This window comes from Myotis daubentonii, chromosome 3 (genome assembly GCF_963259705.1).
Source record: "Myotis daubentonii chromosome 3, mMyoDau2.1, whole genome shotgun sequence".
Classification (NCBI taxonomy): Eukaryota; Metazoa; Chordata; class Mammalia; order Chiroptera; family Vespertilionidae; genus Myotis; species Myotis daubentonii.
The window spans coordinates 69,037,667-69,051,537 of NC_081842.1; the positions used below are offsets into that span (position 1 = coordinate 69,037,667).

Below are 13,871 nucleotides of genomic sequence, written 5' to 3' on the forward strand. Positions count from 1 at the left end.
AAGTAATTTCTACTGGCAGTTACCTACCTCTCCTCTTTCAATTCACTGAGCCACCAGTAGTTCAGATTCTTGTGTAGTAATTGTAACTTCTAGCTCGCTGACTCCCCCACTCATCAAAGAGGAGGGCCCAGCAGAGTCTATATAAAGAGCAGCTATGCTTCTCCTTGGTTATAATTTTATGAACCTATGGATCACAGAGTTAACTTAAATTTTATTTCTGTCACTGAGACAGCTTTATCTTTGTCCCTCTGTAGCAATTTCTTCAGCTACCTATTTTTAAAATTTTGTATTGTTATGTACTTTTTAAGTTATATCATTTTGGGAGCAAGGGGAAGTAAAAAAATGCATAGAAGAAAGCAATGACTAGCCATAAATAATCATTAGATACTGTGAATTATTGAGCTATGATGTGCTCCTCCTAATTAACAGAGGGAGAAAGGATGAAAAGGGGAAGGGAAAGGGGAGGGGACAAATAAGACTCTATTCATGTTCTGAACAATTTTCAGAAGGATAATGAAAATGATATTTACTCTGGGACCTCATTCCTTATGTGAGGCTTTCACTGAGAGTCTATGGCCCCTAACCCTCCCCTCCCATGGGTCAACATTATTCATTCATTCATTCATTCATTCATTCATTCATTCTTCCTCCCTCTCCTCCTCCCTCTCTCTTACCCTGAGAACTGACCTCCATAGAATTCACTGACTTAGTAAGTGAAAACAAAAAGAAATCATTTTAACAGGGGTGATGCAGTACCAATCCTATATAATAAAGGGTAATATGAAAATTGACCAAACTGTGGAATGACCAGTCGCTATGACATGCACTGACCACCAGGGGGCAGACACTCAATGCAGGAGCTGCTCCCTGGTGGTCAGTGCACTCCCATAGGGAGACCGCCACTCAGCCAGAAGCCCAGAAGCTAGGCTCACAGCTGGCGAGTGCAGCAGTGGTGGCAGGAGCCTCTCCTGCCTCCACAGAAGTGCTAAGGATGTCCAATTGCCCATCAGTCAGACATCCCTTGAGGGCTCCTGGACTGCGAGAGGGCATAGGCTGAGCTGAGGACCACCCCCCCCCCACCCCAGTGCACGAATCTCGTGTACTGGACCTCTAGTGGTGATAATAAAGACAAAGAAAAAGAACTAGAAAATCATCAGAGAACATTGCATTTATTTGTAAGCTACACTACTATTACCTAGACATCTCAGGCTACTAAGCAATTGCCAGCCACCTTTTAAAATACATCTTACTTAAAAGCAACCGACATTTTCCCTAGGGAGTTTGATTAACCACACTGAGTGGCACTGAATAGTTCCATATCATTTAATTCTGGCAGAATCATTGTAACCCTGATGAAGTATGATAACTTGACTGGGAATTTCATTTGTATCAAACTGATTGATTAAATGATCTTTTCTTGAGGTCAGAAAATAATGTGACAAAAACCCTTGCCTACTGTGGGTTTGCTGTAAAAGAAGGAGAACTTATTCAGCTCCATGTAACGTGTTGTTTGTGGACCACGTGGGAGGAGGAACATGTGCAGGCTACCTTGATCTTCATGTCGCTGTATCTCTTGCCTGGCTTAGATATCATTGCTGCTCTATGCTTCCTCTCACAAGCAGGCCTGTGGAGTTTGCTGAGGGCTGAATATTGCCAATAAGCTGCTAGGAACAAAAGGGTCAATGACACCCCATCACTATCCTGAGAAAGCCAAAGGTCATTTCAGTCTTATTGGTCTCCAGCTGAATTTTGATTGGGTCTTGTCCTGAGGCTCTGAACCAGGTTTCACAGGTTATTGAAAGAGTGCTCCTTTACTATGAGACCTTGTTCATCATATAGAAGGCAGAGCGACGTCACTTAGAGAACTATCTAGTTTCCTAGATAAATTAAATCCCACTCACTCCCCTCGGCTTTACACCATGACTTAAGGTTAAGGACTGTGGCCTTTTAATTTTTTTTAATGTTTTTATTGATTTCAGAGAGAGGAAGAGAGAGGGCGAGAGAGATAGAAACATCAATGGTAAGAGAGAATCATCAATGGGCTGTCCCCTGCACACCTGTTACTGAGGATCAAGCCGTAACCCAGGCATGTACTAAGACTGGCAATCAAACCATGACCTTCTGGTTCATGGGTCGATGCTCAACTACTGTGTCACAACAGCCAGGCAAGGCCCCTTGGCCTTATATGAGTTGACCTCTAACAATATCCACATTGTTACCTCTTATGACTCACTGCAAACATTCTTTCATTTATTCAACCAGCATTTGGGAGACTCTATCTTCCAAGCATTGTGCTTTGCACTAGGTGGGCTATCATTTCCCCTGGAGTTTAAGTTCATGGAGGATATGGACATCAACCAGAAAATCAATCCAAATATGAGAACACATGAAAGAGGGAGTGCTGATTCGGAGTTCTAGAAATGCTTCCCTGAAAAAGTAGTGGAAGAATTGGGGCAAGAGAGGGGGGTGGTGGTAGTTTGCAGGCCACAGCAAGTCAAAGGCCCTGAGGGCAATCTCACATGTGTGGTTTAGTGATAGCAATGTGTGTACCTGTCCATTCCTGGTGAGCCTTAACAAATCTTCAAGGAGTGCTTGTTCGGTGTGATATTGTGGGGTATAACATGTCTCCATTCACACCCATGGCCTCAGAGGACAGTGATCTAAGTAGGGTACACGGGTGGTAGCAACACTGCCTATTCCTCAGCTTTTTATTGTTTTTAAATGAAATTCCTTCTTAAAGTCTGACCAGGAACCTCTGTAACTATAAGAGAACATATCTATCTCCTGACATCAACTAGAGAATTTTAAAAAAATTGTATTTTGCATTACTCTTAGCCAAGTCTTTAAAGGGCTCATTGATTAAGATGAAAATTACTGATTACTATCATGGAAGATGGAGAACATAGATAAGATTTTAAAAAGTGCAACTGAAGACAAGTTTCAGAAGCAAAATCTGAAGATATAATAGAAGAAAATAGTGATGAGGTAAAGACTTAAAATTAATATAAATTTAAAATGTTAACCAATTGATAAAAAGAAAGTAAACACAGTAACATTCTCATATAAACAAGAACTCAAAAAATACTTTTCTTGAAAAAAGTTACCTAATTAAAAGGTGACATCTGTAATACTTTTAACAGTAAAGATAAATTAAAAAAAAAATCTTTAAAGGACCCACTAAATAAATAAATACTGCAATCAAAATAAAACCTCCAGTGATGGAATGATAATAAAGAGACTAGCAGTAAATACTGAAATAGGTGAAAATAAATTCATAGTGGTCACATATTTAAGTATCAAAGTTAATTTTATTCTTCACAACACAGCAAAGTCTCGTCAACATTTGATAGTTGGTTCTATATTATAACTTAGTATGTATACAAGTAATGTGTCTACCCAATGGAAGAGAGTTGTTTGCTGGTTGCTTATTTATTCTCCAGTTTGAGTATTTAGTATTTTAAATCTTATTAGCAAATCTTATTACATTATAATAAGTTGTTTTCAGGCAAGTGGCTTAGGAGAAAACCCTTCGTACAAAATATCATGTTTATATTATTTCATACACTACCATGAAGAGGGCTTAAAACCTTACCATTTCTATTTCTACTCAAAAAAATTTCTCACTAAAATTAAACATTACCCCTTAATATTATCATTAGTAATTCAATTAAGTCAAAAGGCATCTCTAGTCAGTTCTGAGTGGAATAGAGAAAACAGAAGCATGTTCTATAAGAGGTAATTTTACTTGGGTCCTCATGACATCAAAGCAGAAGCAAATCTCTTAATCCAGACTACAGCCATCTTTCCAGTAACCGGTCCTCTCACTGCTAGAGGAGAGACAGGAAAATACATGGTGGGTTAACTGGGGGAAATCTTACATAATAAAAGCCCAATATGCAAATTGTCCCCTGGACAGGGAGTTCTGCTGGAGTTCGACCACTTGCTCTGACATGTGCTGACCACCAGGTGGTGGCGCAGAACATGACAGGCACTGGCAATGCTGCACTGGCAGCAGGTGGCAGTGGAGGTGCTGCAGGCCCCAATGGGCTCTGATGAGAGCAGGACCAGGGCGAGATGATGAAGCAGGTGAGTGGGTGGTGCCAGGCCAAGGCCAGTGCAAGCCACTGGTTGCCAGGCAGGGGCTGATCGCCCATTGATACAATCACCCCACCGCGTCAAGCTCCCAGGCACTGAGGGAGCTGGACAGGGGCCCGATGCCCTGCCAATCTGATCGCAGGATGAGCAGCAGAGGTGGCAGGGGGTGGGCCTGCAACCGGGCTCCCTTAGCACCTGGGAGCCAGGCGGTGGCAGGGCAATTGTGGGTGAACAGGCCTTGCAGGCGGTGACTAGCAGCAGTGTTTGGAGTGTTTATGTGTGTGTATGCTGTAAGATAAGGGTGCAATTTCATTCTTTTGCATGTCACTATCCAGTTTTCCAAGAACCACTTATTGAAGAGACTATCATTTCCTGTTGTGTACTCTTGGCACCCATGTTGAAAAGTAGTTGACCAAATATGCTAAGGTTTACTTCTGACCTTTCTATTCATTCTATTCTATTGGTCTATGTGTCTGTTTTGTTTTAATATATTTTTATTGATATTTTTAGGGAGAGAAGAAGGGAGAGATATAGAGATATAGAAACATTGATGAGAGAGAAACATCAATTGGCTGCCTCCTGCACACCCTCCTGGGGATGGAGCCACAATATGGGCATGTGCCCTGAATAGGAATTGAACCAGTGACCTCTTGGTTCATGGGTTGATGCTCAATCACTGAGCCATACTGGCTAAACATCTATGTATCTGTTTTTATGCCAGCACCACACTGTTTTCATTACTATGACTTGGTAGGTTGGTAGTATAGTGAGAAATTAGGAAATGTGATGCCTCCTCAGAGCTCCTGGCCTGTGTGCCCTGGAGGATGGGACAAAGGGAACCAATGCCTGACTCGGCTTGAAAAGGCTATGTTGGGAGCCAGTGCTTGGCTAGCAGTGCTAAATGGGCATAGAGAAGAGAGATATGACCGTGCTGAGGGAAAGGAGCACTTTTCCTAAATAAGAGACCAAGGTACCTATTTCTCCAGACAAAACTGCAGTCCATGCAAAAAATTCCCACCCTGGGAGAATACCTAAGAGGAACAAAGAAGCCCCCAAATGAGGTAGGCTTCCAAAAACTCAAGGGCTGCAGGAAGGGAAGAAGCAGAAAATGGAGGAGAGGTATGACCTCTATCAAAGGGACAGCAGCTACAGGCCAGTCATAGATTTCTGAGAAATATGGAAAGTACCCCATGAGTTCAAGATGACCATTTTTATTCTCCCCATCCAGAAGGCACCTAAATCAGATCACAGACAGCATGACAAAGAAGGTCTTTCCCTATCTACCTCTCCCTCTTTTTCTCTACTTTATGATCCCCCAAAGTGGGTTCAAGCCAATAGCTAGGAGTGGAGGAGAGGAAGAAGCCAGGAAATCACAAAGACACCTCCTGCACCACTCCTCCACCTCCACTGACATAAAGCACATACCCTCCTGTCCCAGGCTTCCACAGCTGACAGACCCAGGCTTGGGAAGGGAGGAGGGAGAGAAGTTCTGGACTGAATTAACCTTTGCAAGTTTTGACATTATATTTGACAAGACTTTTTAATTATTGATAGGGGTCTGGTCTTGTGACTGAAAGGGACCAGACAACATTTATTATGTAAAAATCACCAAAAAAAAAAAAAGGCAAAGTAGTTGGCCTGAAATGTCTTTTTGAGGCCAGAAAGAAATTATTCAGTAGAACTCATTTGGTCAGGGAATGATGGAAAAAAAAGAAAATTAGTTTTTGCTAACCTAGCCAGGCCATCTTATTTATTAACTAACTGCAAAGGTAAAAGTTATTTATACATTCAGGTCATTACGGCTTGAGTGATCTGATTAGTCAAACTCAATTTTCCAGGGACTTCACATTATTCCTATGTAAAATCGAACCTGAAAATGTAACTTATTTTCTCAAATACAAATATTTTCACTTCGCCTTCCACTCCATCCACATATCATCTATTGGTGAGTCACCTAATCTTCTCAACAAATGCTTAATTGTACTCCATCAATTACAACACCTACATCAATTACTTCACCTGCAGCACAAAAAGCCTTTAAACCTATACCACCATTAACTGGAGAATTGCACTTAAAAGAGTATAGAGTGACTAATGACTACATCTAAACACACTTAGGTCAGCCTCATCAACCCCTGATATCAGGATGAGGTGGATGTTGACCTTCAGGCCAGCATAAAGCAGATGTATAGCATGAGATTCTAATCTCTGCACAAGACCCTGTCTACACATTGGAGTCAGGGTGTTTAGGGAAACAAGTTTCTGAATGACTAATGACAATGTGTGTTGCTGGAATACTGGTCTACAAAAGGTTTGCAGGACTCTTTAAAATATATACTAGAGGCCTGGTGCATGAAATTTGTGGACTGGAGGGTGTCCCTCAGCCCAGCCTGCACCCTCTCCAATCTGGGACCCCTCAGGGGATGTCCAACTGCCGGTTTAGGCCCAATCCCACATCCCTCTCACAATCCGGGACTGCAGGCTCCCAACCACTCGCCTGCCTGCCTTCCTGATTGCCCCTAACCACTTCTGCCTGCCAGCCTGATCACCACTAACCACTCCCCTGCCAGCCTGATTTCCCCCAACTGCCCTCTCCTGCTGGCCTGGCCACCCCTAACTGCCCTCCTCTACAGGCCTGGTCCCCCGCAACTGCCTTCCCCTGCTGGCCTGATCACCCACAACTGTCCTCCTCTGCCAGCCATTTTGTAGTGGCCATCTTGTGGCCACATGGGGGTGGCCGTGTTTGACCACATGGGGGGGCCATCTTTGACCACATGGGGTGGCCATCTTGTGCAAGGGCATGATGGTCAATTTGCATATTACCTCTTTATTATATAGGATTAGTGACCTGATGCATGATTCATGCACATTGAAAGGAAATTAATTAGAAGGTGGCCAACGGGGCAGGACTGGGAGAGATGGGACAGACACGCACTGGAGCCAAGGTCCCTCCCTGGCATCTGTGGAGTGAGCGGGGTCCCTCCGGAAGGTGGGGTCCCTCAGCCTGGCCTGTGGGGATCTGGCTGAAACTGTCTCTCCGACATCCCCGAGGGGTCCCAGAGTGCCAGAGGCCACTCTGCAAAGTTGCTGTTGTACAAGGTGTGGAACGCAAATGCAAGTGTGCAGTAAACCAGATTTGGGGCCAATAGTGCCCCAGCAACAACATAACCCACGGCCGAAGGTGGAATCACGTGGCTCCATGAGGAATCAGGCTCACTCCTCTCTGGTTTTGGGGTGCGAACCGTGGTGCTGCCAAGTGACTGCAGTTTGGCAACTCCTGTGTTGAGCATCTTCCCCCTGGTGGTCAGCGTGCATCATAGCAACCAGTGGACACTTAATATATTAGCCTTTTATATCTATAGCATATTAGCCTTTTATATCTTCCAGACTAAGGGGCAGCTGCCACGGTTGCCTCGGGCCGAGGCAAGCCGTCGCAGCTGCGAAGACCAAGCCCCTTGCACGAATTTCATGCATCGGGCCTCTAGTATATAGATATTTATTAATTTCAGAGAAGAAGAGAGAGGGAGAGAGATAGAAACATCAATGATGAGAGAGAATCATTGATCAGCTGCCTCCTGCATATCCCACACTGGGGATTGTTCCTGCAATCTGGGCATGTGCCCTGGTTGGCGATCAACCACTGAGCAACACTGGCTGCGCTGCATGATTCTCTTGATGGAAGAGGATAGAAAGCAGGACAGAGTGCATCATACATCATGTGATACATTTATGGACAATTACAAAATAAACTGAAAAAAATAGGTAGTCCATAGCTTTTCCTCAGAGGCATCGTACTCTGAGTGGGGAAAACTAAATAAACAAATATCCAAAGTAAGCCAGTCATCCAGAAGGCTACCTTTGACTTACAGTGACAAATCTGGGAAAAAAAGAGAAATTCTTTAACAACCTGTAACATGTGCCCCAGTTGAAATGTGATGAGAAGGGTATAATGACAAGTATTTCTTGGAATTCAAGGGAGAGCATTGAAGTTTTGTATGGAATTTGCACATATCTCTGGGCAATAAGAATTGCAATAATGTTGGGAAGAGCAGGGGTAACGAAAAGAGGAGGGTCTTTTTCTCTGATTTATTTCCAACTGAGGAAGTTAACTTCACTCCCAGAAAACACTGGTCCAGAGAAAGGAAAGATTAATAGAGGCACAGCTGTCATGTTGACCTTTTCATAGCAGCTCTACCAGCTTCACACCAGAAGGGATTTGTTCAGTGTCTAAAGGTATTTATTGAGCATCCATCATGTGCTCTCAGAGACCATATAATCAGTCTCTGAAGTCTGACTGTCTGGGTTCCATCCTGGTATTTCCACTTTTGGAATGACTGGGTAATTTAACCTCTGTGCCTCAATATCTTTATCTGTAAAATGGGGATAATTGTAGTACCTATATTAATGTTGTTAAGAATATTAAAAGAAGTAATACATTTACTACTTTAGAATGGCATCAGACCCATTAGAATCACTGAGGACAGAAAATGCAGCCGGGACTCAGCAAACACCAATTAGTTCAGGCTGAATATTAACAAATACTGTTAATATTATTGCTTGGTACTATTAATACAATCATGTCAGTTGGTAGAACACTTTCGGTAATTATTAAGGCAAGAATTGGAAGGCCTTTGTGAGATAGTCTTCTAAAAACCTTTTATCCCCCCTCCCCCATATTTAGGCAGACAACCCTGCTGAGCCTCCTGTTCTAGTACTCTCCATTTCTACGTATGCCCATTCTAGTTCAGACCATCGTCCCTTTAAATTGTTTAAAATCTACATCACTTGGTCTTCCTGCTCCCTGTTCTTGTTGCTACTACTTACCATACACATCAGCTTTTGTTTTACTCACATTATGCACATTTTCAAAAAGCCACAGTGACTGTTTGGTGATGTTCAGATCACAGCCCAAGTCCATAGTTCATTAACTTAAGCTCACCCTCATCTAGTTCCACCTCAGCTGAGCAACCTTCCAGCCACTCCCACCCCAATAAGCACTGCCAGCACGCATCACGCTTGTCTTTTTACATCCTGCATTCACCTTATTTTATTTATCAAAACTATTGTCTGAATATCTGTCTCTCATCTCTCTTCCATTTGGGGCCATATCTCCTTCCAGACTTCCTTGTGCAGACTTCTCCAATTCCAATCCCCTCACCCTCAGCACTCACTTATTTTCCTTACTTCTCAGTGCCTGGCTACTTTTGACAGTGGCAAAAGCTCTCAGCCATCAGTGGAGGCATCTGGACACCCCAAGGCAGGCATGACATGACCAGGGAAGGTGTCAGAAGTTGCTGTCACAGCACATCACCAGAGTCTTCTCATTGCCTTACAGGCTCTCCCTGAAAACCCCTCTTAGCTTTAGAACCAATATGTAGGCATACAACTGATCTGGTCTGCTTCCCCTGTGATTTGTATTTGACTCACCTTATCCAAAGGCACAGTTTCCAATTTAACCCCCCCCCCCGCCCTTTCTGACATACTTGCTCATAAATTAGTAGTTTTGTTGCACCCCCTGGGCAGCTGCTTCTTTCAGTCTGTACCCTCAGTATCCGATCCCCCGCTTGCCAAGGATCAGGTGTATTCACCTAGAGACCTGGCTGATGGTTATTCAAGGTGTCCAAGAGAGGAAATATTCACACTGTGGGGACCAGCTAAATTTTTACAGAGGGCTTCATATTAAAATCCATACCATCAGGTTAAAGGATTCTTCACAGGCATAAAATGAGGAGGGTCAGGGGCCTGGTGGGCAGTGAAATGGAAGGCTAGGCAGTAGGTCCTGCTAGAGCATAAGCTCAGTGTAACTTGGCCGTGCCTGTCTTGTCTATCACCATATCCCAGCACCTCAGAAATGCCTGGCACGCTGCAGTCACTCAATGTTTAATTGTTGTTGAATAAATAATCTGTAGAAGGCACAGAGCGGGCGATCCTGGGGCAGGAGAAACCCCTGATTTATGCCAGTATTGTCCCACCCTGGATTTGTCAGCTGTCTCTGATTGCTGCACTCAGGCATGTTTCATCTGGCCCTTTAGCTTGTCAGCCTCGCGTCTTTTCCTTTTCTGAGGACAGAAAATGCAGCCGGGACTCAGCAAACACCAATTAGTTCAGGCTGAATTGAACTATGTTTCCCTGGGTAGCTCTTGAAGTTTGTTATGAGTTACACAGTCTCCTCTAGTTAAAGAATATTCTTTTCATTTTTGTCAACATTTGTTTAAAAAATATCCTTTCATTGAGGGGAAAATACAAATTGGATGTTTGCAGCAAAATATGTAACTTCATAATTATGATTGAACTATGTAGTTCATTACATCTTAGAATCTGAAATGAAACCATAGCCTTTGACGTTGGTTCCCAGGACATGTTCCATCTCGCTCACTTCTGTTCTTAAGGAACACAGGAGGGTGAATCCTACCAGCTTTTGGGGCAGCTAGTCCTCATTACCTTACAGCTTACTAAGACAAAATTTGGGGTTCCAGTTGTAATTCAGAGATTATTCTAAGAAAATAAATTTTATTTAGATATACTCAGCCATTGATTTAACATGTGGGGTTTTTTTGGACATAAAAATCAGACTCAGAATTGTTCCAAACATAATCTATTGTTACTGTCTTGACAGAGGTTGAATTTTATAAAGCAAAACAAACAAACAAACAAACAAACAAAACTACTCTTAAATCAGAGCCTAATTTAAAACAGGGTTACTCAGCTTCAGCACTGTTGATGTTTGGACCAGATAATCTTTGTTGTAGAGGTTGTAGACATCCTGTCCTACAAAATGTACACTATTTAACAGCACCTGTGGCCTCTCCATAGTAGATGCTAGTAACACCCTCCCCCCTTCTCACTGTGGTCATCAAAAATGTCCCCACACTACCAAATGTCCCTGGGGGGTTGGAGGACAAAACTACACTGGTGAGAACCAAGGATCTAAAACAGTCCTGCCCTGGCTGGTGTGGCTCAATTGGTTGAGCATCATCCCATGCACCAAAAGGTCACTGGTTCAATTCCTGGTCAGGGCACCTACAGATTTTGTATCATAAAAATGCGCACTTGAAACTTAAAAGGAAAAATTAAATAAATAAATAAATAAATAAATAAATAAATAAATAATGATAAACAAAACAGTCCAACATGGCAGGATCTTATGTTAAGGAGATCTTTAAATCTTCAGAAATTTCCAAACTATACCATTATAGTGTGACAGAAAACAGGTAGCATTTTTCTGTTTTCTAACAAATATGTTTATGTGTGCTCTCCTTCCTTCTCAAATACTAGAGCTGCAGTAAACAGTAGACTTAAGGGTAATACCGTCCTTTCCCTTTCCTTGACTCTCTTCACAGAAATAAGAATAGTGCTTGGTCGGATGGAAACACATGACAGCATGCGTCAACCAACCTCATAGGAAACTCAGCTAGAAGACATTCATTTCTGCTCTTAATTGGAAGAATGTAACTGTCATGAGAGCACCCTTTTCTTTCTCTTTTGTTCATTGTTGTATTTCCAGCACCTAGAAGAGCATCTGGTACACACCAAATGCTCAATCAATATGTAATAAAGGAATTATTGTTCAGTGGGGTCCCTGACCTACTTCCTAAGGGAGATTATTTGGGATCCTTAGGCTGAGGTTTAAGGCTCTCTTTATTCTGCATTTTCCAATATTCATCGATGCTTCTCTGCTACACAATCCCACTCTCGGACCCAAGCTTAGCTGCAAACATTTTCTCAAATTCTCACAAACATTTTTGCCAATGAACCACTGCTCAGTTTGTTCTCTTTGTTTAGAATGTTATCAAGCTCTCAACCGAGTCAAATCAATACAACACACATTTCAAGAATCAGGTCTACCCTGATCACCTGCCTGCCTGATCATCCCTAACCACTCTCCTGCCTGCCTTATTTCATCTCTCTTAGGTAACATCTGAGTCCATAAACTCATAGGGACCTTTCTTTGCTCAAAGCCTAAGTCTTACTGGTCTGTACCTCACCTTGTGCATTTTAATCCTATAAGATGCAACACCTCTCACTTTATGATTTTGAGTTATCATTTCCATGTATGCATGTCATCTCTATCCAAGTACACTGCAACTTTTTAGAAGGCAGGAACAAATGATCATGTTTTAAAATAATATGGAATCTATTAATGATAGCTACATAATGAAGGTACATTATTTTCATTAATTCTTTTATTCATTCATCTATTCAACTAGTATTTTTTTACTGGCCTACTCTGTGCTAGACATGTGCTAGGATGTAAAACAAATATGCTCCTTGTTTTCATGAAGTGTTTAGACCAGTTGGAGAAAACATGATATCTAATGTGGTGAGAACTAGATTTAGCATCAGAAGACATTAGTATGAATACTAACTTGGCCACTTACTAGTCATGTGACCATTTATGCTCTCAGCATCTTAGTGTCCCCATCTGGAAAATGGGAATGATAACACTTGTTCTGTCTGGCTATCAGAATAAAGAAGATCACACCACATTGTATTTTATGTGCAAACATTTTCTAAGTGACTGAACGTGGTGGTTTTAATTTGTTCACAAATACTTTGATACAATCCCTTCAACAAGTGGAGCCTAATTCTCCTCTTCTTCCAGAAAAAGCCACTGTGGTGGGGGCCTAGGCAGAGGTGATTAGGGGCAATAAGGCAGGCAGGTGAGCAGTTAGGGGCTGTCAGGCAGGCAGGCAGAGTGGGTAGGGGTGATGAAGCAGGCATGCAGAGTGGTTAGAGGTGATGAGGCAGGCAGGCGAGTGCTTAGGGGTGATCAGGCAGGCAGGTAGAGGCAGTTAGGGGTGGTCAGGCAAGCAGGTGATCAGGTAGACAGGCAGAGTGGTTAGGGGCAATCAGGCAGGCAGGCAGGCAAGCAGTTAGGAGCCAGCGGTCCCAGATTACGAGAGGCTGCAGGCCAGGCTGAGGGAACCCGCTCCCCCCGACCCCCATGCACAAATTTCATTCACTGGGCCTCTAGTGTTATATAAGTTGCTAAATTTGGGGGTGATTTGTTATGAAGCAATAGACACCCACAGAGTACCGTACAGATTTAAAGTATTATTTCGAATATGCTATTATTTGTTAAATGAAGCATATCAAAATCTATAATGGCTTATTTCTGAATGATGAATTATAAGTGAAAGAAAAAGAAACTTTAAAAGGAAAATGACAAAACATTAAGAACTAGAAAAAAATCACATGAATGTAAACTTTCTGATTTGCAGGTAGTACTCACTCTGCCTCGCTCTTTATTTTCTGAGAGGTATCAACCTGTGACAGTGGCTGCAAGCTATCTGCCAAAGGCTGCAGGCAGGAATTGTTCATCACTACTGACCACTTTTGTTTCATTCCATTTTCAGTTCTCATTTTGAGCTAAAATTAATAGCTTGAATTAAATAAGAACGAAAACTTTACTTCTACTCTTCATAGAATATATATATTTTTGTATTAGAGATAGTCATCACAGTTCTTTGTTAAATACACAGGACATGAACATAGAAATTTATAATTTGTTTGCCAACTTCGGAAAGTCAGTGTTATTTCTTTGCTGTAGAAACAGTGACCCAGCCTGATCTCCATTATTAATAATGTCCCTGTGAGGCTGAATTCATAGTCCTAACTAATCAACTTGGTCAAAATTAATTTGAACCAGGACTAATTTAAATTTAAAATTGTATCTACCTACCTCTGGTCCACAGAATCTCTGTTTACAACCAATTTCTTAAACATCCCACTTAGATGGAGGAGGGCTGTCAATTTATTAACCTACTTAATAATAT

The 13,871-nt window shown here is 42.2% G+C and overlaps 1 protein-coding gene across 1 annotated transcript in view; it reads right to left on the reverse strand.

The window, feature by feature from the left end:
* CD96 (CD96 molecule) overlaps positions 1-13,871 on the reverse strand; it is an 89,721-nt gene that overhangs the window by 23,784 nt on the left and 52,066 nt on the right. The gene's annotated exons all lie outside the window — the stretch shown is intronic.